This window comes from Macaca nemestrina, chromosome 5 (assembly GCF_043159975.1).
Source record: "Macaca nemestrina isolate mMacNem1 chromosome 5, mMacNem.hap1, whole genome shotgun sequence".
Taxonomy (NCBI): domain Eukaryota; kingdom Metazoa; phylum Chordata; class Mammalia; order Primates; family Cercopithecidae; genus Macaca; species Macaca nemestrina.
Window position 1 is genome coordinate 6,644,393 of NC_092129.1, and position 24,695 is coordinate 6,669,087.

General features: G+C 39.6%; 2 long non-coding RNA genes across 4 annotated transcripts in view; one reads left to right on the forward strand and one right to left on the reverse strand.

Moving 5' to 3' along the window:
• Positions 1 to 20,148, forward strand: part of LOC105487536 (uncharacterized) — a 58,363-nt gene extending 38,215 nt beyond the window's left edge. The window contains exons 4-5 of one of the 2 annotated variants that reach the window (XR_011623254.1): positions 18,823 to 18,954; positions 19,813 to 20,148. This is a non-coding gene — a long non-coding RNA (uncharacterized lncRNA). The remainder of the gene's footprint in view (positions 1 to 18,822; positions 18,955 to 19,812) is intronic. The other variant, XR_011623253.1, reaches the window with a different exon arrangement.
• The window catches only part of LOC105487537 (uncharacterized), a 131,450-nt gene that overhangs the window by 31,390 nt on the left and 75,365 nt on the right, over positions 1 to 24,695 (reverse strand). The window lies entirely within an intron of this gene.

The following is a 24,695-nucleotide window of genomic DNA, read 5'->3' on the forward strand; positions in this document are numbered from 1 at the left end:
TTTAAGGAAAGAATGTCTCCTCCTTTTGGATTATGGCACCTGCCAACTATTGAGGGTGAGAGTTTGGAACTCTGCACACCAGTGTCTATGCATGCTGCTCATTTTCTTTATTTGAGTTACGATGCTTATTTTGATGATCCTGTACTTGTCTTCTCTTTATGTTGGACACGTGGGGGACAGGTAGCTTGTCTTTAGATCACAAGCCTCTGGATGGAGTATAGCAGCAGCTGAATATCCAGATGATGTCAATCATATGATCCTGACTTCAAGCCTGATGCTGGGATTGGTGGTAGGATGAGACTTCTAGGGGCTGTGGATGGAGGATGAGGATGCTTCGCAGGTGGGGGGCATGTGAGTAATTCGTGTGGAGGTCTGACCACCGGTGGCCACTCTGTGTTCATGCTTTTGGCCCAGTGACCTTGCTGTTCCCTTCCTCTCAAACTCTTAGGGTATCTGTGGATTTGCTTTGACTTGGGGGATGGTAGAAAACCCAATGCAAGCAGAGGCATGGATGTGTGTTTGTGTATTCTGCCTCCCCTCTCACTCCTCTGCTTTCATCTTGAGAACATATACACATGAACTTGCTGGAGAATGCATCACACATGAGAAAGTCCAGCCAAGATGAGCAAAGTGGCCCAGTCAGCATGCAGTCGACTGCAGAAGCTGAAGCAGCCGTGCTATATTAGTCCGTTTTCATGCCTGCTGATAAAGATATACCATAGACTGGGCAGTTTACAAAACAAAGAGGTTTAATTGGATTTACAGTTCAATGTGGCCGGAAAAACCTCTCAATCATGGCAGAAGGCAAGGAGGAGCAAGTCATATCTTACATGAATGGCAGCAGGCAGAAAGAGAATGTGTGCCAAAAAACTTCCCCTTATAATAACCATCAGATCTTGTGAGACTTACTCACTGTCTTGAGAACAGCACAGGAAAGACCTGCCGTCATGATTCATTTACCTCCCACCAGGTCCGTTTCACAACACGTGGGAATTCAAGATGAGATTTGGGTAGGGACACAGCCAAACCATATCATTCTGCCCCTGGTACCACCCAAACCTCATGCTCTCACATTTCAGAACCAATCATACCTTCCCAACAGTCCCCCAAAGTCTTAACTCATTTCGGCATTAACTCAAAAGTCCACAGTCCAAAGTCTCATCTGAGAGAAAGCAAGTCCCTCTGCCTATGAGCCATTAAAATCAAAAGCAAAGTAGTTACTACCTAGATAACAATGGGATAAATGGATAAATACAGCCATTCTGAATAGGAGACATTGGCCAAAAGGGGCTACAGGTCCCATGCAAGTCTGAAATCCAGCAGGGCAGTCAAATCTTAAAGCTCCAAAATTGTCTCCTTTGATTCCATGTCTTGCATCCGGGTCACACTGATGCAAGGGGTGGTGAGTTCCTGTGGTCTTTGGCAGCTCCACCCCTGTGGCTTTGCAGGGTATAGCCCCCCTCCTGGCTGCTTTCACAGGCTGGTGTTGAGTGTCTGTGGCATTTCCAGGTGCATGTTGCAGGCTGTCAGTGGATCTACCATTCTGGGGTCTGGAGGATGGTGGCCCTCTTCTCATAGCTCTACTAGGAGGTGCACCAGTTGGGGCTCTGTGTGGAAGCTCTGACTTCACATTTCCCTTCTGCACTGCCCTAGTAGAGGTTCTCCATGAGCACCCCACACCTGCAGCAAACTTCTGCCTGGACATCCAGGCATTTGCGTACATTTTCTGAAATCTAGGTGGAGGTTCCCAAACCTCAATTCTTGACTTCTGTACACTCACAGGCTCAATACCAAATGGAAGCTGCCAAGGCTTGGGGCTTGCACCCTCTGAAGCCATGGCCTGAGCTCTGTGTTGGCCCCTTTCATGGCTGGAGCAGCTGGGACGCAGGGCAACAAGTCCCAAGGCTGCACACACCACAAGTACACAGGGCCCACCCCATGAAACCATTTTTTTGCCCCTAGGACTCCAGGCCTGTGATGGGAGGGGCTGCTGTGAAGACCTCTGACATGGCCTAGAGATATTTTTCCCATTGTCTTGGGGATTAACATTCAGCTCCTTGTTACTTATGCATATTTCTGTAGCTGGCTTGAATTTCTCCTCTGAAAATGGGATTTTCTTTTCTATTGCATTGTCAAGCTGCAAATTTTTCAGACTTTTATGCTCTGCTTCCCTTATAAAACTGAATGCTTTTAACAGCACCCAGTCACCTCTTGAATGCTTTGCTGCTTAGAAATTTCTTCTGCCAGATACCCTAAATCATCTTTCTCAAGTTCAAAGTTCCCCAAATCTCTTGGGCAGGGGCAAAATGCCACCAGTCTCTTTGCTAAAACATAACAAGAGTCACCTTTGCTCCAGTTTCCAACAAGTTCCTCATCTCCATCTGAGACCACTTCAGCTCTGGCATTATTGTTCATATCACTATCAACATTTTTGTCAAAGCCATTCAACAAGTCTCTTGGAAGTTCCAAACTTTCCCACATTTTCTTGTCTTCTTCTGAGCCCTCCAAACTGTTCCAACCTCTGCCTTTTACCCAGTTCCAAAGTTGCTTCCACATTTTAGGGTATCTTTTCGGCAACACCCCACTCTACTGGTACCAATTTACTGTATTAATTCATTCTCACACTGCTGATAAAGATATACCCAAGACTGGGCAATTTATAAAAGAAAGAGGTTTAATTGGACTCACATTTCTACGTGGCTGGGGAGGCCTCACAATCATGGTGGAAGACAAGGAAGAGCAAGTCACGTCTTACATGGATGGCAGCAGGCAAAAGGAGAACTTGTGCAGGAAAACTCTCTATAATAACCACCAGATCTCATGAGACTTACTAGCACAAAAGCAGCACAAGAAAGACCTCCCACTATGATTCAATTTATCTCCCACCAGGCCCCTCCCCAACACATGGGAATTCAAGATGAGATTTGGGTGGGGACACAACCAAACCTTATCACCCACTGAGCCAGGCACATTCACTGTAATGCAATCAGAACCCAGCCTCATAAGCAGAAATGAATGTTTGTTGTGCTATGTCCTTAGCTCATAGAAGAAAAAGCACATAGGTCTGGTGGTTCTGTGCTGGTCACAGGGGTGCATTGCTGAGATCTCCTTGCATGAAGGGACTCACTGAGAGAAGTATAGTGAGTTGCCAGCCTTTGGTGTTACTGCTATGGGTATCTGTTGCAACATCCTCCCAACAACTGACTCCCCCCAGCTTCCCCAGACCAATGAATGGGCACTGTGAGGGTTCTGGAATATATTCTCTCCCCATATGGAGTGAAGTCACTAAGACCAGAACATTTCCACCTCATATGGGACCCCTCTAATGATCATTCTGTTTGGGGATTCCCTTCGTCCTGCTCATGGACCCCCCAGTTTCAGGCTCTTCTTCTCCAATCCACTTCCTCCATCCCTTTGCTGGCCTCCCCTCCCTTGTAGCCCTCTTAGACATTTCCACAGCAGCTCTGGTACCATGCTCATTGCACCATGATTTGTTGATTGCCAGAAAACATGCACTGACATCTTGGCAGTGCAGCATTGTGCTGTCAATTGACGAGTGGTATGCTCTCATCTCTCAAGGAATGAAGTAATGCATTTTCTGGGGCTCAAAAATTCCACTGGCTTTTGTTTTTGTTTGTTTGCTTTTGGTCTCTTTCTCTGTTCATATTTCAGAGTACACCCCTAAAAAGCCTATTCATAGCTCTGTGTGCTGGGCAGGGCAGCCGAGGGCGGGGCTCATCTTTAGAGCAAATGGCTGGCAAAACAGCTGTTTCTTGGGATGGGCAGGGCTTGGAAAGGTTTTGTTTGTTTGTTTGTTTTTGTTTTTTTTTCCCTGTGGCTATTGGGTTTCTTTGGAGGGGAATCCTCCCATATCCTGCCTGGAGTGATGTAAACCAGCGACTGTCACTTTAAGAGTTGGTCAGGGAAAGGTTTGAAGTCTCTGTGGTTCAGTTATAGAATTTAGTCTCCCTGTTTTGAACCTCTCACCTCACCCAGGCCACTGCTACGGCTGGATGCTCAAATCCCTGTGCCTCCAGGTCAAGCTTTTCCACAAAACAAGCCTCCAGGCTTCTGGATTAGAGGCTGGTGGTGGTGTGTGTGGGAGAGGAGTCCCAGCGTGCAGCACCTCAAGAAGACCTTCTCCTCCCCCTGACTTCAGTCTACACCCAACCCCATTCCCTCAGTGCTGAACAGCTTCACACTCTCCTCAGAGACGTTTCTGAAAGGCGAAACCAATGTCCACCCCTTCACCTAATGGAGTTATATTAGCCCATTTTCACACTGCTATAAAGAATACCTGAGACTGGGTAATTTATAAAGGAAAGAGGTTTAATTGACTCAAAGTTCCACATGGCTAGGAAGGCCTCAGGAAACTAACAATCATGGCAGAAGGCTAAGGGGAAACAAGGCATGTCTTACATGATGGCAGGAGAGAGAGAGAGAGAGCACAGGGGAAACCGCCACTTTTAAACCATCAGATCTCATGAGAACTCATTCACTATCATGAGAACAGTATGAGGGAAACCACTCCAGGATCCAATCACCTCCCACCAGGTCCCTCCCTCTACATGTGGGGATGACAGCTCAAGATGACATTTGGGTGGGGAGACAAAGCCAAACTATATCAGACATTAAAGAAAAATTATTTCATGCTACTTGTAAAGCATCCTGTTATGGTTTGGATGTGTGTCTCCCCCAGTCGCATGTTGAAATGTGATCCCAAGGGTTGGAAGTGGGCCTGGTAGGAGGTGTTTGGATCCTGGGTGTGGATCCCTCATAAATGGGTTGGTGCCCTCCTCACAGAAACCAGTGAGTTCTCGCTGCTCTGAGTTCACACGGGAGCTGGTTGTTTAAAGGAACCTGCCCCTGCCCCTTGCTCCCTCTCTCACCATGTGACATGCTGCGCCCCCATCACCTTCCACCATGAATGGAAGCTACCTGAGGCCTCACCAGAAGCAGATGCCAATACCATGCTTCATGTACAGCCTGCAGACCCATGAGCAAAATAAACCTCTCTTCTTTATAAATTACCCAGTCTCAGGTATCCCTTTATAGCAATGCAAATGGACTAACACACATGGTGAGGCTGAGGTTGGCTTTTTTTTTGAGACAGAGTCTCCCTCTGTTCCCTCTGTCACCCAGGCTGGAGTGCAGTGGCATGATCTCAGCTCACTTCAAGCTCTGCCTCATGGGTTCACACCATTCTCCTGCCTCAGCCTCCCCAGTAGCTGGGACTACAGGGGCCCACCACCAAGCCTGGCTAATGGTTTTATATATTTAGTAGAGATGGGGTTTTCACTGCGTTAGCCAGGATGGTCTCAGTCTCCTGACCTTGCGATCTGCCCGCCTAGGCCTCCCAAAGTGCTGGGATTACAGGTGTGAGCCACCGTGCCCGGCCAAGGCTGGCTTTATTCAGGGTCATCATGATAGGTCCTGGACCACTGCAGTCGGGGCTTTCAGTCAGAAGACATTGAGCTCAACTCTGACTACATCTCAGCAAGGGGAATTTATAGCCACAGAGCAGGGTAGGGGGTCTGTGGATGGAAAATGCTGAGGAAACATCAGGGACTTTGGTTATACCCAAGTAAGAGAACTGTTGCTGAAGACAGGCCAGGGTGAAGAGACACCATCTGAGTGATGGTATACAACAGAGGTGCTAGTGAAGGTAATATTCCAGTGACATTCTGACTTATTTTACTTAGTAAAATTGACTTTGATTTTAAGTCATAGAGTTACTTATATAGTTCATAGGCATGCATAATCTTGAATATTTGAATATGACTTCATCAGAAGTTCATAGAGTTTAAGGTTTAAGAGCCCTGAGAATGGGAAGGTTTCCATGAATAAAATTTCATGTTTCATCTTAAATGAGCAGTGGGAACTTTTTTCCAGGGAATAGGGAACATAATTTTTCAGTCTACTTTTACTGAGAGATTTTCTACTTTCCCTTTCCTCCAAGACAATGTCTTTAGAATTCTACAAACAGAAACATTTTATAAAAAATTGCTTACTAATGGTAATTTTTATTTACCCTTTTTAAATAAGCACAGGTTATTTGATCAGAAAAATATACTAACGACAGCATGCACAAATATCTCCTCTGTGTTTCTCTTTATTTTCATCCAGCTTGATTGTAAAACCTTTTATACTAGATTTTATTTGAAATCTGGTCACATATAGCGTATACTCCTAAATTTGGAATACCCTAAACATTATATGGCACTTTTCAGATTTTTGCAAGACTAAAATTTTCAGTTCCACATATATTGACCCATCTGAGAAGTGTTCTGAATGCACATAAACTCTCAATCCTTCTCTGATTCTTACGCGGTGGGACATTTATTCGGTAATCTCACTTCCAGAGGTACAATTTAAACTTGCATAGAGGTTAATATTATAGGGCTCTTGGGCTATGCAGCTGACAGCTTTTCACACACTTGATTTCTGATTTTCCTTCACGAGGACGCTACATTTCCATTAACAGCTGATGCATATTTTACAGATGTAAGTGAGTAGCCTCAGGCGGTTGCAGAGGAAAATGGTTCTTCTCTGATTTCATCTTGCCTTCCTGCTCACTTCCACAAAGTTTCCCATTCAGCCTAAGCATAATTCTTCCACAGAGCAAGACAGAGTGTGAAGTGAAATCCAACAGTCATGTTCTTCCTCTACGATCACGTAGATATATTATATTGGATTGGCTGAAAGTTTTTAGAGAAATGTAATTCTTCTCAGCTGTTATTTTACCAGCTGAATTCCTTATGAGGGCAATAAAAGCTATAATTAAACATAAAAATGAGGAACAATTCAAATTGCATTATGTAATCTTGTACAAAACACACCCTACTTATATCCCTATTCTTAGATGTCTTTTTCGTTGTTGTTGTATAAATTTATTTCCATTCCCTTCCAACTCACAGTTACAATGTTTGACACCTTCACTCCTGATACTACAACACTGAATGCTGACGGAACCTGGAAAGTCACATTTTTGGACAGTTTTGTGTTAATTGCACAGAAAATTATTACTCAGAGCACACAGCACCATGACTGACACATCTGGCTGGAAAACGATTTTGGCAATTTTCTCTTGTAGTGGTGATTATGCCACAGGCCATTATGTGGTTCATCTAGACAGCTTATATTTAGGGGGATTTTATGATGTCTGAAATTTTCTCACCCCCTTTCCTCATCAGCATCTTTCTTTTAATTGTGTTTGCAATTGATGAGTTTAAATTAACTGCTTCTGACTCCTTTGGTTCCTGCTTTTCTCTGGCATCTTTTTACAGATTCGTCTTACATTTTTTCTCTTTCTGCCCCAACCTCTTCAACTTTTCAGGCTGCTGCAACAAATTACCATTGACTGGGTGGGTTAGAAACAACAGAAATTTATTCCTTACAGTTTTGGAGGTTGGAAGTTACAGATCTGGCCTTCAGAGGATGCAGTGTCTACTGAAGCCCTGCTTCCTGGTTCATTGACCACAGTATTTTCATTGTATCCCTCCATAGGGTAGGAAAAAGGCAGCCCTGTGGGTCCTCTTTTATAAGGGCACTAATGGCATTGATGAGGGCCCCACCCTCATGACCCACTCACCTCCCAGAAACCCCCACTTCCTAATAGCATCTCATTGTTGATGGGGTTTCCACACCTGAATTATAGGGAGACACAAACCTTCAGACTGTATTAGCCAGAAAGCAGAGTTTAGTGGCCAGTTTTAGGATACGATTTGCTAATTACTTGTAACAGAGAAAGGCATGATGGATTTTAATTTTCCCTCAACATTTATCTTTATTTAGTACATTCCACTCTCATGCCCATACTTGCCACTCACAAACCTTTTTTTTGTTGGACTTGTCAGTCAAGGTGAGAAATATCTGAGAACACCAAGATTATCAAAAGTGCAGTTGAAGTTGGATTGGGCATGAAGTGTTGTACAAATCAGTGAGAATAACAGATTCTAGATTGTAGGGAATTATTAAGTGGTGCCATCATTAGGGTCACCATATTTAGCAAATGAAAATAGAAGACACCTAGTTAAATTTGAATTTCAGATGAACAACAAATGATTGTTTAGTATAAGTGTGTCTCAAGTAGGATTTGCGATACATTTAAATGAAGAATACTAATACTAAATATAGACTACAGAATCATTCATTGTTTGTCTGAAATTCAAATTTAACTGGGTGTCCTGTAATTTAGCTGGCAACCAGAGCCATTATTCGTAATGATTCCATGAAAGGCAAATAATATTAAACAAAATTGGATGAAGTCTGCTTACTCTTGTCTTTAATAGAAATTTATATTTCAGTCAAATGTTCTTCAAGATTCTTGTCTTGGAAATAATATTCTCAATTTTTCATTACATTTTTCTTTTGGTAATAATAAATTGTCTTCTTCCTCAAGTTTCTCATAATAAATTTTGATTTATATTTATTTTGCAGAGGAAGATGAGGAATACATTTTCATTAACCATCTAACAATTAAGCTTTATTTATATGGTTACTTGAATGATTGTTTGGATTGAACTGAAATTTTAATCAAAACTTTGGTCAATTTTTTTTCTGGTAGTCTTTTTGTAGGATCAGTACTTAATAATCCAAGTGAAATATTATGCAGTTGTTAAGTATAATAATAACATGAATCAATATAATTGAAAACCATAATTAGAAAAATGATGGTGAATGTCTACCTGGTATAAATAATATCACTATTAAAAATATTTCTAATACAAAAATACAAAAGCTAAACTCCTGTGGTTGATACAAATAGGGCTCATGTCTTTATTCCCATTTAAGTTTCAGATATATTTGCATATACGAACTTGTAAACGTTTTTTGCTTCATTTGACTCACACAAACATCACAATAAATAAGCTAAAATAAAAAATATCCCCCAAATACAGGAATTATAGTTTTATGAACTTCATATCTCATTCGAAATGAGCTAGAGTACAATTGTTTTTCAATATGTTAGATTTCTTCAGAAATTTAAGAACAGCAGTTAATCCTATCCAAAAGCAAGAGAAGAATAATCAGGGGAAGAAAAAGGAGCGAAACTGAGCAAGACAGAGCAGGAGGAGGGGGGCCACGAGGAGAGAGAGAAGTTGAGTTAGAAGCAGCATTCAGGCTGAAGACCCAGGACAGCTAGGGGTGCGGTTCCGGCCTGAAGGCAGTCAGTTGGAGAATGCTGCCGTATTCAGGGATACCAGCCTTATAAATAATTGCCCAAAGAAGGAAATTTATAGTTATTTATAGATTTATCATTATATATTAAAGTAATTACTCTCTTTGGAAATTTTGATTTTATCCAAGAACTTAAAGCTCAACAGCATAACTGAGGACCAATTAGTAACTATTAACATTAGGGATGATCTACTGAGAAATATTCCTGGGTAAAATGAACAGGAAGGATTTGTCACTTACCTGACCTGTCACAGAAATGTTTTCTGATACTTATAAACAACCTTTTTATGGATAGAGGGTAATAATTAAAGTAAAGAATACTTGGCGGCTTGAAACCAAGTGGTAGCTTGATGGGCTCAGATACACCTACAAGGGTTAACCTTGATATTTGCCAAGAGCAGTTGTACATTTTGTGCTTGCCAACTTCCATAACTGGGTGAGTCAATTCCTTATAATAAATCTCTTTATGTGTGCGTATCTATCTATCTATCTATCTATCTATCTATCTATCTATCTATCTATCTTCTTTACCTATCTATACTATTGATTCTTTTTCTCTTGAGAATTCTAATTCTAATACTGTATTGAACCTTGTTTTGATCCTGATTTTCAAGGGATTCCCTAAAATGATTAGAAATTTTAAAAACACACAAAAATTTTGGAGTCACAGAAACTTAGCTTTCAAAGAAAATTTATTTGTCCTTCCTTTTTTCCTTCCTTCATTAATCTGAAGATGATAAGTGTGCATGTAAAATGTGCCTAATTATTCTAGCTGGGAAATGTGACAGGCATACCAAACAAGGTCTCCACACCCTGGGCATGTTCTCCTTCATGAGCATTCCTCACTTTGGCACCTCCGATGTGGGGATGGTCTATTCTCATAAAGGATGGCGCCATCAAAATGCTCTTGCTTTGTTGATCTCAAGTCAAGCATTTCTGATATAATACAGTGTCTGAATTTTCTCCATCCTGGTCAGCCTCCTCTGAATACATTCCAGTTAGACTGTGTTCCTTATAAAACTTGGAACCAGCTCAGGTGAGAGCTGAGCAGTGCCAAGAACAGAGTTTCTATGTCTTTAGCACTATATTCTTCACAATCTAAAATCCACATTAATTTTTAAAATAGCTTTAAATAGTTGTCAAAATAAGAAAATTTATGTTATTCGTAGATTTATTATTATATATTTAAGTACTTACTATTTTTCTTGGAAATCTGATTTTATCCAAGGACTTAAAGCTCGACAACATAGCCAAGAACCAACGAGTAACTATTAACCTTAGTGACGATCTGTTGAGAAATATTCCTAGGTACAATGGATGGGAAAGATTTGCCACTTACCACTTATTCTATGACTTGTCATAGAAATGTGTTTTCTGATACCCATAAGCAATCATTTTGTGGATAGAAGGTAATAATCAAAGTAAAGAATAGTTGGCAGCTTGAAACCAACTGGTAGCTTAACGGGCTCACATATACCTGCAAGAGTTAACTCTGATATTTGCCAAGAGCACTTTATGGAAGCTTTTTGGTAAAATCAAGCTAACGTATGTTTGGGGGTAACTACACCCATAGGACACCACCCTGGGAGCTTAACATTGTAGATGCAAAATACAGACTCACTCAAACAATACCTTCTTAAAGGCAAAAAATTTTGGAGAACAGGAGAATAGGCCAACATTGACTGAAATTCTCTTTTTCTTTTTTTGAGACGGAGTCTCACTCTGTCACCCAGGCTGGAGTGCAGTGGCAAAGAGTTTTGAGTGAAATTGGTACAGGTCTAGAATCCTAGGGAAAAAAGTTCCAATTTTCAAGACAGCTATAATAGGAAAATGACTTACGGACTTGTATTAGCTGCTTAAATGCATGCTACTTATAATTCTCCAGGGAGAAGTAGAGTTTAGCAAAAAAGAAATAGCCAGGATTGTGGCCATGGAAGCACACAGCATGAATCCTCATTCCTCTAATATATCAAAAGATATAAATGGAAAACATATTTTTTTCTTAATATGTCACAACTTTTGTTTCTTGGCACGTGTCTAGTATTTTTTGATGTTGAATATTTTGAATTTACATTTGCTGAATGTTTGAATTGCAGCCATCCTTTAAAGAGCTCTGGGCTTGTCTCTTGTAGGCAGGTAAATTATTTATGGTTTAGTTTGAGTCCTTCAAGCCTTGCTTCAGTCTTTGTTAGAGCATGTCTAAATTAGCTGCCAACATAGGGATAGCATATATGGCCATTGAGGAATGCCTTCTTGGGGTCTCTATCGGGTCAAGTGGATGAAAGGCACTCATCACTGGTAGGTGAGGACTTGAACAGTTATCAGCCTTCTGTGTGTTGTAGGGCAGTGTTTACAGATTTCCAGTCATTCTTTGCATTAACACGCTCACGTTGGTATGAAGCAAAGACTCAGGGTTCTTTGGGCAGCATTTTTTAGTGTGTGTATTGGGTAACATTCTGTTCTCCAGAGTTCTTCTGGAACTTCTGGAAATGTCTACCTCCTCACAACCCTCCAGTCCAATCTCTGTCTCCACTGCCCAAGGATACTGCTGTCTCATTTTTGGGATTCCCCTCCCTGCTTCGTGTTCAGAAATGTGCTTCTATGTATAAATCTGCTGTGAACATAAGAATCGCCTTATTTTCTTTCTTGGTCAAAGGGATCATACTTGGTCAAATGATGACTGTTGTCTAATATCTGCAAATGTTGATTCTTATATTTTGTCCATAGGACAAGTGGAGGACAAAATCTAAATCCCATTGCTCCATCATAGCTAGCCAGCAGTAACTACTCAATTTTTTAGAATTACATGTTTAATGAACATTTTCAAAGAAGTTCCATGTATCTTAAATCCAAATAAGGTCTAGATTTAGCCATACTTGTGGTCTCTCTATGTGTTCTTTGCATGTGGTCCCTTTCTCACTCTATGTGTGTCTCTCTCTCTTTCACACACACACACACACACACACACACTCACTCACACATACACTACTGAGGCATTTTAAAGCAAATTTCCAGAATTTTTATTATTTTACTGCTATAAATTTAGTATATCTACCTCTAAAAATGTGGACATTTCCTTCCTTACCCATAATGTCTTTATCACATTTATCAAAAAATAAAGATATTTCTTTGGTACCATCTGGTATTCATTTCATACTTGAGTTTCTCTGATTATCTCAGAAATCAAATTTTACATTTGATTTGAAGCAGATTCCAGAAAGTTCATGCATCATATTTGTTTGTTCAATCTCTTAGGTCTCTTTTAATATAATACAATCCCCCCTATCATTTTTTTTGTGTGCCATTGACTTGAAGTAACTGGGTCAGTACCCTTGTAGAATGTAACTGTTTCTGGAGTTATTGATTGCTTCATGTGGCTATTTAACTTGTTCCTCCATCTTCTGAATTGACTGTAAACTTAAAGCAATCTCTAAAGGATTGATTAGATTGGAGGTTAACTTTTAAGAATGCAGAGCACTCATGGGTGGGGCTGTGTACTTCACAGCATGTCCGGCGCCCCTTCCAGCCATGCTGACACGGATCACTGACTTCAGGGTGACACCTGGCACTGCCTTTAAAAGCTTGCCCTCTTTCACCCATGGATAATCTGAATTTATCATTAGTGTGCAAAATGGTTATTTTCTTATTCTCTTATTTCTTATTTATCAGTGGAAATTTTTCCATAAAACTTCTCTCATGAGCTAGTAGTTTTTTTATTACCTTCAGATACATTTCATAAAGGACAGAAATATGTCGATTCTTTCCCTTTATTTTCCCACTTAGAGAGTGAGGAGTTGGTGGCTGTGGTGGACCCCAGGATGCCCAGGTCTTTTAGGCTGGGGCGGTTCAGCACAGGATTCTCCTCCTCCCAACCAGAATCTGTAGCTGCTTCCTGACAACCTTTGCTGATGACCAGATCTCACTTTGCCTGCACCACAGTGGACCAGAGTGCATCAGAACGAATGCCGCCAAGTCCTTCCCCATCAATAACCTTAACCAACAAATGGCAGGAATAGGTGAACCAAGATCCAAGAACCTTTGCCCCCAGGTGGGACACCTCCAAGGCACTTGTTCTACACTGGTTTCAAGGGTTCTCCAGCGGGGTTAAGGTCCGTTGATGATAACCAGCTTAGTAGCGGACACGCTATAAACTTCCTTTCTCCATCACTTCCCCACTCTTGCTGGTTGTTTCTCAAGTAAACTACACACAAATCCTTGCCCCAGGGTCTGTTTTGCGGAGACTCTTCAGTGATAAGTAGCACCTTTGGGTACCCTCCCACAGTTTCTTTTTCTTGTATCTAGCTCTTTCTCTCCTAGTCTATTTTAAATCATAACAGTCACCTTATGGGCACTGATGCATTCCTTGTATTTCAGTTTATTACAGTCATTTTGAAGATACTCAAATTGTCACACTTTTGGTCATTGGCAGCCTTTTTCGTGTTGTCTCTTTAATTCTTCCCTCACACATTTTTAAAAAAAGATTTTGTTTTTTTAGAGCAATTTTAGGTTCACAGCAAAAATGAGTGGAAGGTATAGAATTCCTATATGCCCTCTGCCCCCACACATGCACGACCTCTCCCACTATCACATCCCCCCGCGGAGTGGTGCACTGGTTATCATTGATGAACCTACACTGACACTTCATCATCCAGAGTCCAGAGTGTACATGACGGTTCACTCTTGGATTTGCGTATTCAACAGATTTTGACAAATTCGAAACGGCGTGGATCCATCATGATGGTATTACACAGAGTACTTTCACTGCTTTCACTGTCCGAAAATTTCTCTTGCTCTGTGTCCTCATCCCTCCCACCTCACCCCTAACCCTTGGCAACTGCTGAATTTTTTTTACTGTCTCTATATTTTTGCCTTTTCTGGAATGTCAAATAGTTGGAATTAAACAGTATGTAGTTTCTTTGGCTGGCCTTTTCTCATAGCAATTTGCATTTAATGTTCTCTCATGTATTTTCATGCCTTGTTATCTCATCTCTTTTTAGGGTTGAATAATATTCTATTGTCTAGATGTACCATAGTTTATTAATCCATTTACCTACCAAAGTACATCTTGGTTGCTTCCAAGTTTTGACAATTATACATAAAGCTTCTATTAACATTCTTTTCAGGTCTTTGTGTGGACAGATATTTTCAACTCACTTGAATAAAAACCAGAGAGCACAATTGCTAGATTGTGTGATAAGAGTATGTTCAGTTTTGTAAGAAACCGGACGACTGTGTTTCAAAGTGGCTAGACCACTTTGCATTCTCACTAGCAGTGAATTCATATTCTTGTTGTTCCACGTCCTGGTCAGCATGTGGGGCTGTCAGTGTTTTGGATTCTGGCCATTATAACAGGTATGGAGTGGTAACTCATTGCTGTTTTAATTTGCAATTCCCTAATGGCATATGATATTGAATATCTTTTTATATGCTTATTTGCCATCTCTAGATCTTCTTTGGTGAGGTGTCTATTCAGATCTGTTCCCCATTTTTAAATCAGGGTTTTCATTTTCTTACTGTTGAGTTTTAAGTATTATTTGTGTATTTTGTCCTTTATCATGTATGTGCTTTGCAAGTATGTATTCCAAGTCTAAGGCTTGTATTCTCATTCTTTTTATTCACAACTCTTTTTGAGATAGTTTTAATTGAAAGTTAACACACATAAGGAAAGGCACATAAATCATAAGTATACAGCTCAATAAATTATCACAGAGTGAATCCAGCCTTGTAACTGACACTTTGGAAGTTCTCACAATGCCCTAAGTATTACTCTCTAGGTAACGTCTACACCGAACTCTGTGCTGAGTTTTGTACCATAGACTGGTTTGTCCTATTTTTTGAGATGGCGTCTCACTCTGTCACCCAGGCTGGAGTGCAGTGGCACGATCTCGGCTCACTGCAACCTCCACCTCTCAGGTTCAAGCGATTCCCCTGCCTCAGCCTCCTGAGTGGCTGGGACTACAGGAACACTCCCGGCTAATTTTTGTATTTTTAGTAGAGGTGGGGTTTCACCATGTTGTCCAGGATGGTCTTGATCTCCTAACCTCGTGACCCACCTCCCTCGGCCTCCAAAAGTGCTGGGATTACAGGCATGAACCACTGAGCCCGGCCCAATTTTTAAACTTTATAGAAATGGATGCATTCAATGTCTGGCTTCTTTCACTCAACAGCATGCTTATGATATTTATTCAGGTTTTAATGGATAGTGGTAATTCAGTCATTTTTATTGGTGCATTTAATCGTATGAATGTAGCAGGCTATGTTTACCATTTTTCTGTTGATGGACATTTAGGTGTTTTTCTAGGGATTATCTAATATCCCTAAAATTATTATTAATGATTTAGCAATATTTTTAAGGACATAAATTTTAATTTTTTACTATGTAAATAACTAGGAATAAACTTGCCAGTGATAGAATATTTGTAGGGTTTTATTGTATAAGAAAAAGCAAAATGCTTTTCCAAAGTTGCTATGACATTTTATGTTCCCACTGGCAATAACATTCCTGCCTCTATGCATCTTTGTCAAAATTTGGTATTGTCAGTCTTTTTATTGTAACTATTCTACTGGGTATGACATAGTATCTAAGAGTGGGCACAGTTTGCATTTCTTTGATGACTAGTGATGCTGTGTACCTTGCATAGATGGTTACTGGCAACTCATATTTCTTATTTGAAGTATGTGTACAAGTCATTTGTCTGTTTTTAATGGGTGATTTGTCTTTTATTGTAGAATTATAGCAGTTTTTAATATATCCTGGATGCAAGTCATCTGTCAAATATATGTAATGAGAATATTTTTATCTAGTATATAGCCTTTCTATTAATTATCATACCTATTTATTTTATTCAGAAGTCCTTTTTCAGTGTTGTTGAAGTCTAAGTCATAAATTGTCTTTTATGGTTATTTGTATTTTCTAAGAAATCCTTGACTATCCCAAGGTCACTACATACATAAATACACCTCACTCTCTACATAGGGGTGTGTGTGTGTATATATATATATATAATACCTATATAATACACTTATATATAAGTGCTTTGATCTCCTTTTCCAGTGTTGTTGAAGTCTAAGTCATAAATTGTGTTTTATGGTTATTTGCATTTTCTAAGAAATCCTTGACTATCCCAAGGTCACTATATACATAAACACACCTCACTATATAGGGGTGTGTGTGTGTATATATATATAATACCTATATAATACACTTATATATACATATGTAGGTATATTAAATATATGCAGAGTATGTATAATGGCTTATATATACTCTTACTCATCAATATATTAACTATTTTAAGAGCTCTATAATTCTATAATTTATATGCCATAAATTTATCCATTTTAGGTGTGCAATTCAGGTTGTTTTTAGTAAAATTATAGAGTTGTATATCCTTCACCATAATCCAGTCTTGGAACATTTCCATCACCCCAAAATGCTCCCTCTTGCTAATCTGCAATCCATCCTCATTTCTACCTCCAGCCCTAGGTAATTACTAACTGCTTTCTGTATCTATAGTTTTGCATTTTGGGACACTCATGTAAGTAGAATAATACAATACTGTGTAGGCAGAATTTAGGGTGGCCTTTATGACCCTCACTCCTTGGAGTTATAATCATGACCATAGTACTTTTTATGATAAAAGTGAGACTATTCAGGTGGACTTAAGCTAATCACATGAGGCCCTTAAAAGCAGTGCGCTTTCTATGGTTGGGAGAAGAGGGAAAGGCAAGGAGGTGTTTGAAGCACTAAGGAGATTAGCTGAGCCATTCCTGGCTTCTGAGATGAAAGAGGCCCCAGTCGGGGACTGAAGGGTAGACTCCAGGACCTGACAGAATTTCCTGCTGAGAGCCAGCGAGTCAGTGAGGTGCTCAGTCTTACAGCTTCAAGGAGCTGGGTCTACCAGAAGTTTGGATGAACTAGAACGCAGATTCTTCCTTGGGGCCTCCCTTTGAGAGCCAGCCAGGCTGACCCTGGATTTCAGCCTTGCAAGACCCTGAGCAGAAGACCTAGGAGGCCATGCCGAGACTCCTAACCTGCAGAAAATGTGAGATGATGAAGCGGTGCTGTGCCAAGGTGTGATGTGTGTGGTCATTTGTTACACAGCAGTAGGAAACTAATGCAAACATGAAGTCTTTTGCCTCTGACTTTTTCACTTACACTGAGGTTCATCTATGTTTTAACATGTAACATGTTGTAAATTTTTGTCCTTTTCGTTGCTGAGTAGTACTTAGTATAGATTTTAGTATTTCAATAACACTTGTTAAGTTTGAATAATGAACAATATACAAAGAAAAAACTTCAGAGTGTGTTGCTATAGTGGGAAAACATTCTTTGCATGTTCAGAGGGTGATAGGGATAAACACACATTGAACAAAGATAAATGTTGTTAGCTTTTAGAATTATAGTGGTAGCTTTTCCATTTAAGTCTATGATCAACCTCAATTCATCTCAGGTATGGTGACCACAAAAATGACCATTGATTGGCCAGTTCCTAACAACAGCAGCAGCAAACAGTTAGAGGGAGTGGCTCTGGTCTCTGAGAGGTACAGGAAAACTCATTGTTAGAAATATGTATTTTAATTAAAATACTAGAATCTGGTCGATAAACAAGACTTGCTTTGTATTTTAAGGCTCTATACTTTCATATCCCTATAATAGTTAATTTAAGATCAGTCTAAATTTTTAGATAATGTAACCTAATTATAACATAGAAAAGACTCACAATTTTCCTCCACGATTATGTGTGCCAAGTTAATCTCATGAGGTTAAAAAAAAAAAAAATAGAGGATATACAGTTTGCAGTAAAGATGGAATAAGAAAACATCTTTGAAAAGTGTTGACTAAATGTTTGAAAAAACATATGGAAAAGTGCTGACACCAAAAATTGACATCCAAAATGGGAATGTTGTTGATATTTAGTCTAGAACCATATGAGTCTTATCTGCTGTCACAATACTTTGTTTCTGAAGATGTATTTATTTCACTTTTTTACGCCCAGAGAAAAAAATAATGTGAATTAGAACCTGAGACATGCCCCTCCACCAATTTGGGCTTGGAGTTGTATCAACACTGTTTGTTGAAGGGACTTTCCTTTCCTGTTAGACTGTTTGATGCTTTTGCAGAAAATCAATTTTTCTATTACATATTAATCTGATTCTGGACTCTATTCTGCTTCATAATATATTCATTAATCCTCATTCAAATCTTATCCTGTCTTGATATGTTGCTTTATCATAAGTCTTGAACTCAGTTGAACTAACTTGCTCACTATATTATGTTTTCTAACATGATTATCATACATATCTCACTTTAGTTAGGACTTCTTAAACTGTACTCAACAAAGTATGAAACTCCTTTGAAGAGAGCTTGAAAATCTTCTGATGGATTTATTTCTGATCATTTTATATATTTGAGATTATTGTAAACAGTAAATTGTTTTGCAATTTTATTTTCTAATTGTTTAATGCTTGTATATAAAATCATAACTGCCTTTTGTATATTGACCTGTAATTTTGCCACTTTGTACAATTCGCTTATAAGATTTAATATTTTTGGTAAATTCATTTGAATTTTCTACTTATACAAACATATTATCTGTGAATAAAGCCCATTTCACTTTTTCTATTTCAATCTCTATACAGTAATCATTAAGATTTTTCCAAACGTGATATTGAGATAGAAAAGTATATTTGGAACAGAAATGCTGTCAGATTTGGCCAGAGAGCTTCCACCCCCACCGAGGAAGATTTCCACTTTGTTTTCTCACGCAGGAGGTAAATATCTCAGTTTTTTATGTGATTATTTTGTGGAAGAGAGAGATTAGGTAACATAACCAAAGTCACATGAATATTGCATTTCTGGACTGGGATTTGGATGGAGTTTTTTCTAATTGCAGAGCTATTTTGCATTAAAACTCTGATGAATATCAAATCTGCCATTTTGTGGTAATAGCCATTTTTAAAAGTTGTGTGCATAATGGGCATGTTTCCTGCCTTCTATTTTATTGATAAGAAACTGAGACGATGGAAAAACCTCCTATCATACTGCCATTAACCATTGTATGGTATTCAATCAGCTATAGATCCACCCCAGCGGACATCAACATTCCTTCGTGGGCCTCACGTTTAAATATTCCTAGTAAAAGTCCTTTGACATGACTGAATCATTAATGAAACAGCTAATGTACAATAAGCACTACATGGATCTGCAGCTCTGATTTGCGATGTCAGATAAGACCATCGCTGATGAGCTGCGCAGATTATAGGCGTGAAACAATGATGGCCACATTAGTCTGATAGGCTACTGGGGAATCTTTGTCCACCTATTTGTTTTTTGATTTATGAGAAGGCATTTATCAAATGCCCTTTGGGCATCTAGCCAGCAATGAACATAAATTTAAAACACAATAAACCCTTCTTCTCTGTAGAAATTTTTTTTTTTCTGACATACTGAGAAAAGAAAATGCTACAGGGAAACAATTTAACAGAAGAAACCACAGGAGCATTAGACAGAGTCATTAAAAGTTGTGCACTGGGAAATAGAAAGAGGTTTCACTGAATACATAATCAAAATTAATTAAAAAGAAATCTCTCACAGGCTCTAATTGACTTTCTCTGTGTATGTCTAAACAGTATTAGATCCTGTGGCAAAGCAAGACTTCACCGGTACCTCTGAAGAATCTGTGCCTCACAACTGATTATTAGATAGTATGTATGTGAAATACTTGCGTGAGGTTTAATTGTATAGGTACATAAAATTATGGCTGATGATATAAACTTTACGGCATTATGAAAAGACCAAAAATGTTGTCAAAAATATTCTTTGTGATTTTGTTTTATGTATTTTTTCTATTTTGATACTAGTAACCTGAAAATGGATCTGTACTTCTGAGATTGCATTCAATGAGAAGGGATTGGGAAATGGACAAGGAGGGAGGAGAAGACAGTAAAACCCGGGCCTGACTCCTGATGCCCCCTGGACCACCCAGAGTGGGTGAGCCAGATGCTAAGAAGCCACTTGATAGGGAGATGCAGAATGGGAAAAGAGTGTTAAGGAAGCTATTGAGTGTCAAGGGTAATATCTTCTTTTATTTACATAAGAATTTCCCTAAACATATGACAATATAAATATAAGTGTGGACACAGATAATATAGATACTGAAGTAGATAGAGGTAGAGATAATGCAATAATATTTTGGATTTTCTTTACATCTTCCCTTGTCATTAATCCATAAACATAATTTTCAGTGCTTCTAATCTAATAAATATGCTATAATTTACTTAATCACATTTGTGTGAATTGGTTTCCCAAAAGATAAAATAGAACTAATGAAAGACTTTCAGCAAGAGACCCCTAATGGTGGACTAGGGTAGAATTGTTGAAAATAGTATCTCTAGGGTAGAATATGGAGGTTACAGGGGGAAGTGGAAACTAATCATTTATTGGCCAGTTCCTAACAAAAAAAAATTACATTTAGAGTCAGTGGGTTGTTGATTTTAACTTCAGGAAGTATGGAAAAATTTGATATTATAAATATGTGCTTTATTCAAAAGACTTGGTTCTTATTGAAAAAATAAGACATACTCTGTATTTTAAGATTTCATGTTTTTATATTCTTTAAATGGGAAATGCAGAATTAAGCTAAGATTGTAGATAATACAATGTAATTGTATTCATAGAAAATACACAGCATTGCCCTTTGATATCATGTTTATCAAACTGCGGTAAAGATAAAATAAGAACGTAATTATGAAACCGTCATGGAAAGTACCATACGTGATGCAAAAAAGAGGGGGGTTGTTGTTGATATTTAGTCTAGAGTCATATGAGAGTTTTGTCTGTTTACAGACAACGCCATAACACTGTATCTCTTTCTGAAAATGTGTTTTCAGAAGATAAATAGATTCTATTTAAGGGAGGAGATGTACGGAGATATTTTCGGTTTTCACAGTTGCAGAGAGCTACTATTGGCATTTAGCAGGAAGAGGCCAAGGATGCTGCTAGCAGCCCACAGTGTGCAAAGCAGAGCCCTCCACCCTCCACACCCAACAAAAATAAATCTGACTGCAAATGCCAGTGGTGCTAAGCCTGAGAAATCCTACTCTAGGGGAAATGTGTCTTGTCTTAATTTGCCTAAAGTTCTATATGGACCAGCAATGAGTCTGTGGTCTGTTACTGTGAACTTCCTAAGTAGAGGTGGGAGGACATAAGGCGCGCATCCTCTTTGACAATGTTTAACTTTACATCACAGAACTTCCTGAGACTTGCTCAGAGACATAAGGCCCATATAAATAGTCAATATTTATATGGCAGACTGTCATACGATGTAAAGGCAAGCTTGCCTAAACAGGCACAAGGGAAGGTACCTGCAATAGTGGCTAAGATGAAGACTGCCTTAAAATACGTGCACAATGTAGCATTTAACCACGCAGTGTTTATTGCGCAGTTCTTAATCACTAATGAATGCTAACATTTTCTTGCTGTTGATACCAGGGAGAAATAGACAAATTCATGTTGCCCAGCTGCCTCTGCAAAGTGTCTTACTAAACATAAACTCCAACCTGAAGAAAATGAGTCACTGTCTCTGTGGGAAAACAGAATTTTCTCCTGAAAATAACAGTTTGCGTGGGAATGAAAATATTTCGCCTTTTTGAGAGAAAAATGTTCAAATATCAAGAAAATTTACCACACACAGCTTTAATTTTACTTTCTATATTGAGGCTTGATTTTTACCAGTTGAGAAAAGAATTAATGCTCAGTTCACATTGTGTCCAGAGACAGCAATTCACTTCCAGAAGGAGACAGTAGAGAAGTATACATGTTTGTCTATGTGTGTGTGTGTGTGTGTGTGTGTGTGAGAGAGAAATTGTGTTGCATAAGTGCATATATGTGTTTCTGTGTATGAGCATGTATGTGTGTGTACATGTGTGAATGTGAATGTGAGAGTTTCTGTGGGTGCGTGTGCGTGCACCTGTAAGTATGGATGAGCTTTTATATATGCGTATGTGTGTGAATGTGAGAACATATGTGTGAGTGTGTGTATGTGAGTGTGTGTGCATGTTTGAGTGTGAGTTTGAGTGTGTGTGCATGCACGGGTGTATGAGTTTTCATGTATTGTGTACGTGTGTGAATGTGACAATATGTGTGTATGCACATGTAAGTATGAGTTCATGCATGTGTGTGCACATGTGGTGCATGTGTGATGTGTCAGGAATGTGCATGTGTGTGTACATATACAGTCATGCATGCATATGCCTAAGTGCTTGTGTGCACACACATGTGAATGTGTGCATGTGACTGTGTACCTAGTACTGGAGAGCTTCTTTAGAAGAAGCAATCGATCCTGAACTAATGTCAAATTCTTTTTTGTTGTTTTTTTCTGAGAAGGAATCTCACTCTTGTTGCTGATGCTGGAGTGCAGTGGCACCTTGTCAGCTTACTGCAACCTCTGTCTCTTGGGTTCAAGCAGTTCTGCCTCAGCCTCCTGAGAGCTGGGGTTACAGGCGCCCACCACCACACTGGCCTAGTTTTTATATTTTTAGTAGAGAGGGGGTTTCACCATGTTGGTCAGGCTGGTCTCAAACTCCTGACCTCAGGCGATCTACCCACCTTGGCCTCCCAAAGTGCTGGGATTACAGGAGTGAGCCACCACGCCCAGCCACATCAAATTCTTTCTAAAAGCACATGTGAATATACACCCTTTGGAAAATGAAGAGGTAATCAGTTTACTGGAAACCAATTCTGTGTGAAGCATCGCTTTCCTGCCTCGATGCTTTCACTTCGCCATCTCTGGAAATTGGAAGGAACTAAAGGGCCATTGTTTTGGAATCGTAACTTATTCTACAGACAGGAGGGAACCACATTGGATTTTCATGCAGCAAGGGGAAGGATTGTATAATCATGTCTGTATTTTATAATCAACATTCTGGTGGCAGTTTCAGAGAATAGGGTGGAGGGATAGAGTTGCTAAAAGGGAAAGCCCGTGTAATGTGCATATGCTTCTGTGAGAATTAACATTCCTGGAACATGCTTGTGGCCTTACATCTCTGCAGCACTTGTTCGAAACTATTCATCCCTATGGCCAGGAAGCAGTCTGAGACCCTGGGCCCTTTACTGTCCACCTCCTTCCATCTCTGTTTCTTCTTCCAGTGATACCTAAAATGAAAGCTACCACAAAGGGACACCTGAAAGTACCTATTATCTGCTAAATATATCTATTGTCTGCTAAATGCCAGTCAGTCAGTAAGCTAGGAACTGGGATCGCAACAATGAAAAAGACCGACCTGTCCTGTCAGGTGGGGGGGGTCTCACTACAATCTGCAATATGATGGTGACCGCTATGGTTATGGACAAAGTCCTGCAGAGAAAGCTACAGGGGTTTAATACTTTAGAGTTCTATATCAAGACTTCATTGGGATTTTTTTTTTCCCTAGAAGAGAGAGGAAGAAAAAGAAGAATTTAAGACAAGAAAGGTCACGGTGTAGTTTATGGTGGCAAAAAAGTCATTTGCTTATTTTTGGTACGTGTACCATCAAGAAAGCTCTCTTTCTCTGTGATGTTTCAACGTATCAGTCCATGTATGCACGAACAGGCTGTTTGTGAAGGGCCAGTGCACCGATTTCAGATTGTAACTTACTCTATAGACAGGAGAGAACCATGTGTTGGAGTTTCATGCAGAATGGGAAAGAAGTATATGATCATATCTGGATTTTATAATCAACACTGTGGTAGCAGTTTCAGGGAATAGGGTGGAAGGGTGGAGTTGCTAAAGGGGAAAACTCATGTGATGCGCTGGAGATCTGCAGAGGAGAGGATGAAGTAAAGGGACATTACAGAGATTAGATAAATCCCTGATTAATCGAATGAGGACTCTAAAGGGAGACTGAGTATTCATGAATGTTTCCAGACATTGTAACTGCATGGCTGGTAATGTCAGCAACTGAGATAATAAACGCAGAAAGGAATTTGAAATATTTAGAGAGAAAAAAGTGTCATTGTTACAGACTTTGCAGTGTGAAAAACAGAGCTTGTGAAGGCAGTCAGGCAAATTAAAGGCCCCAGAGCTTTGTCTTTCTCAGGCATTGAGACCTCGGGTGAGCCATAGGCTCTGGCCCCTTGATCCGTAAAACTGTGATAACCGAACATCTTTTCTGACACTGTTGCTGTCAGAGGCATCCAAGCCAGAGTAACTCCATCTTGAATAAAGCTCAAACAACACCACACCTGCCGGGTTACATTCCTGGGAAGTCAGGCTCTCTTAGTCACAGGATACTTATGGTTGAGGGAACAAGTTAATGATGCTAACCAACTAAATAAAGCCCCTTAGAACAAAAAGCATTCCTGGTTTAAGAATAGGTTTCACTTTGAAGATAACAGGACACCCATAAATTCTTGCTGAAACCAATAGTTACACAAGAAAATGACAATACTGACAGCCTGTCACAAGCTGATCACAGCCTATGTCACAAGGCACACTAGTCCTCACCCTACTCTCCTATAGAAGCAAGAATTATGT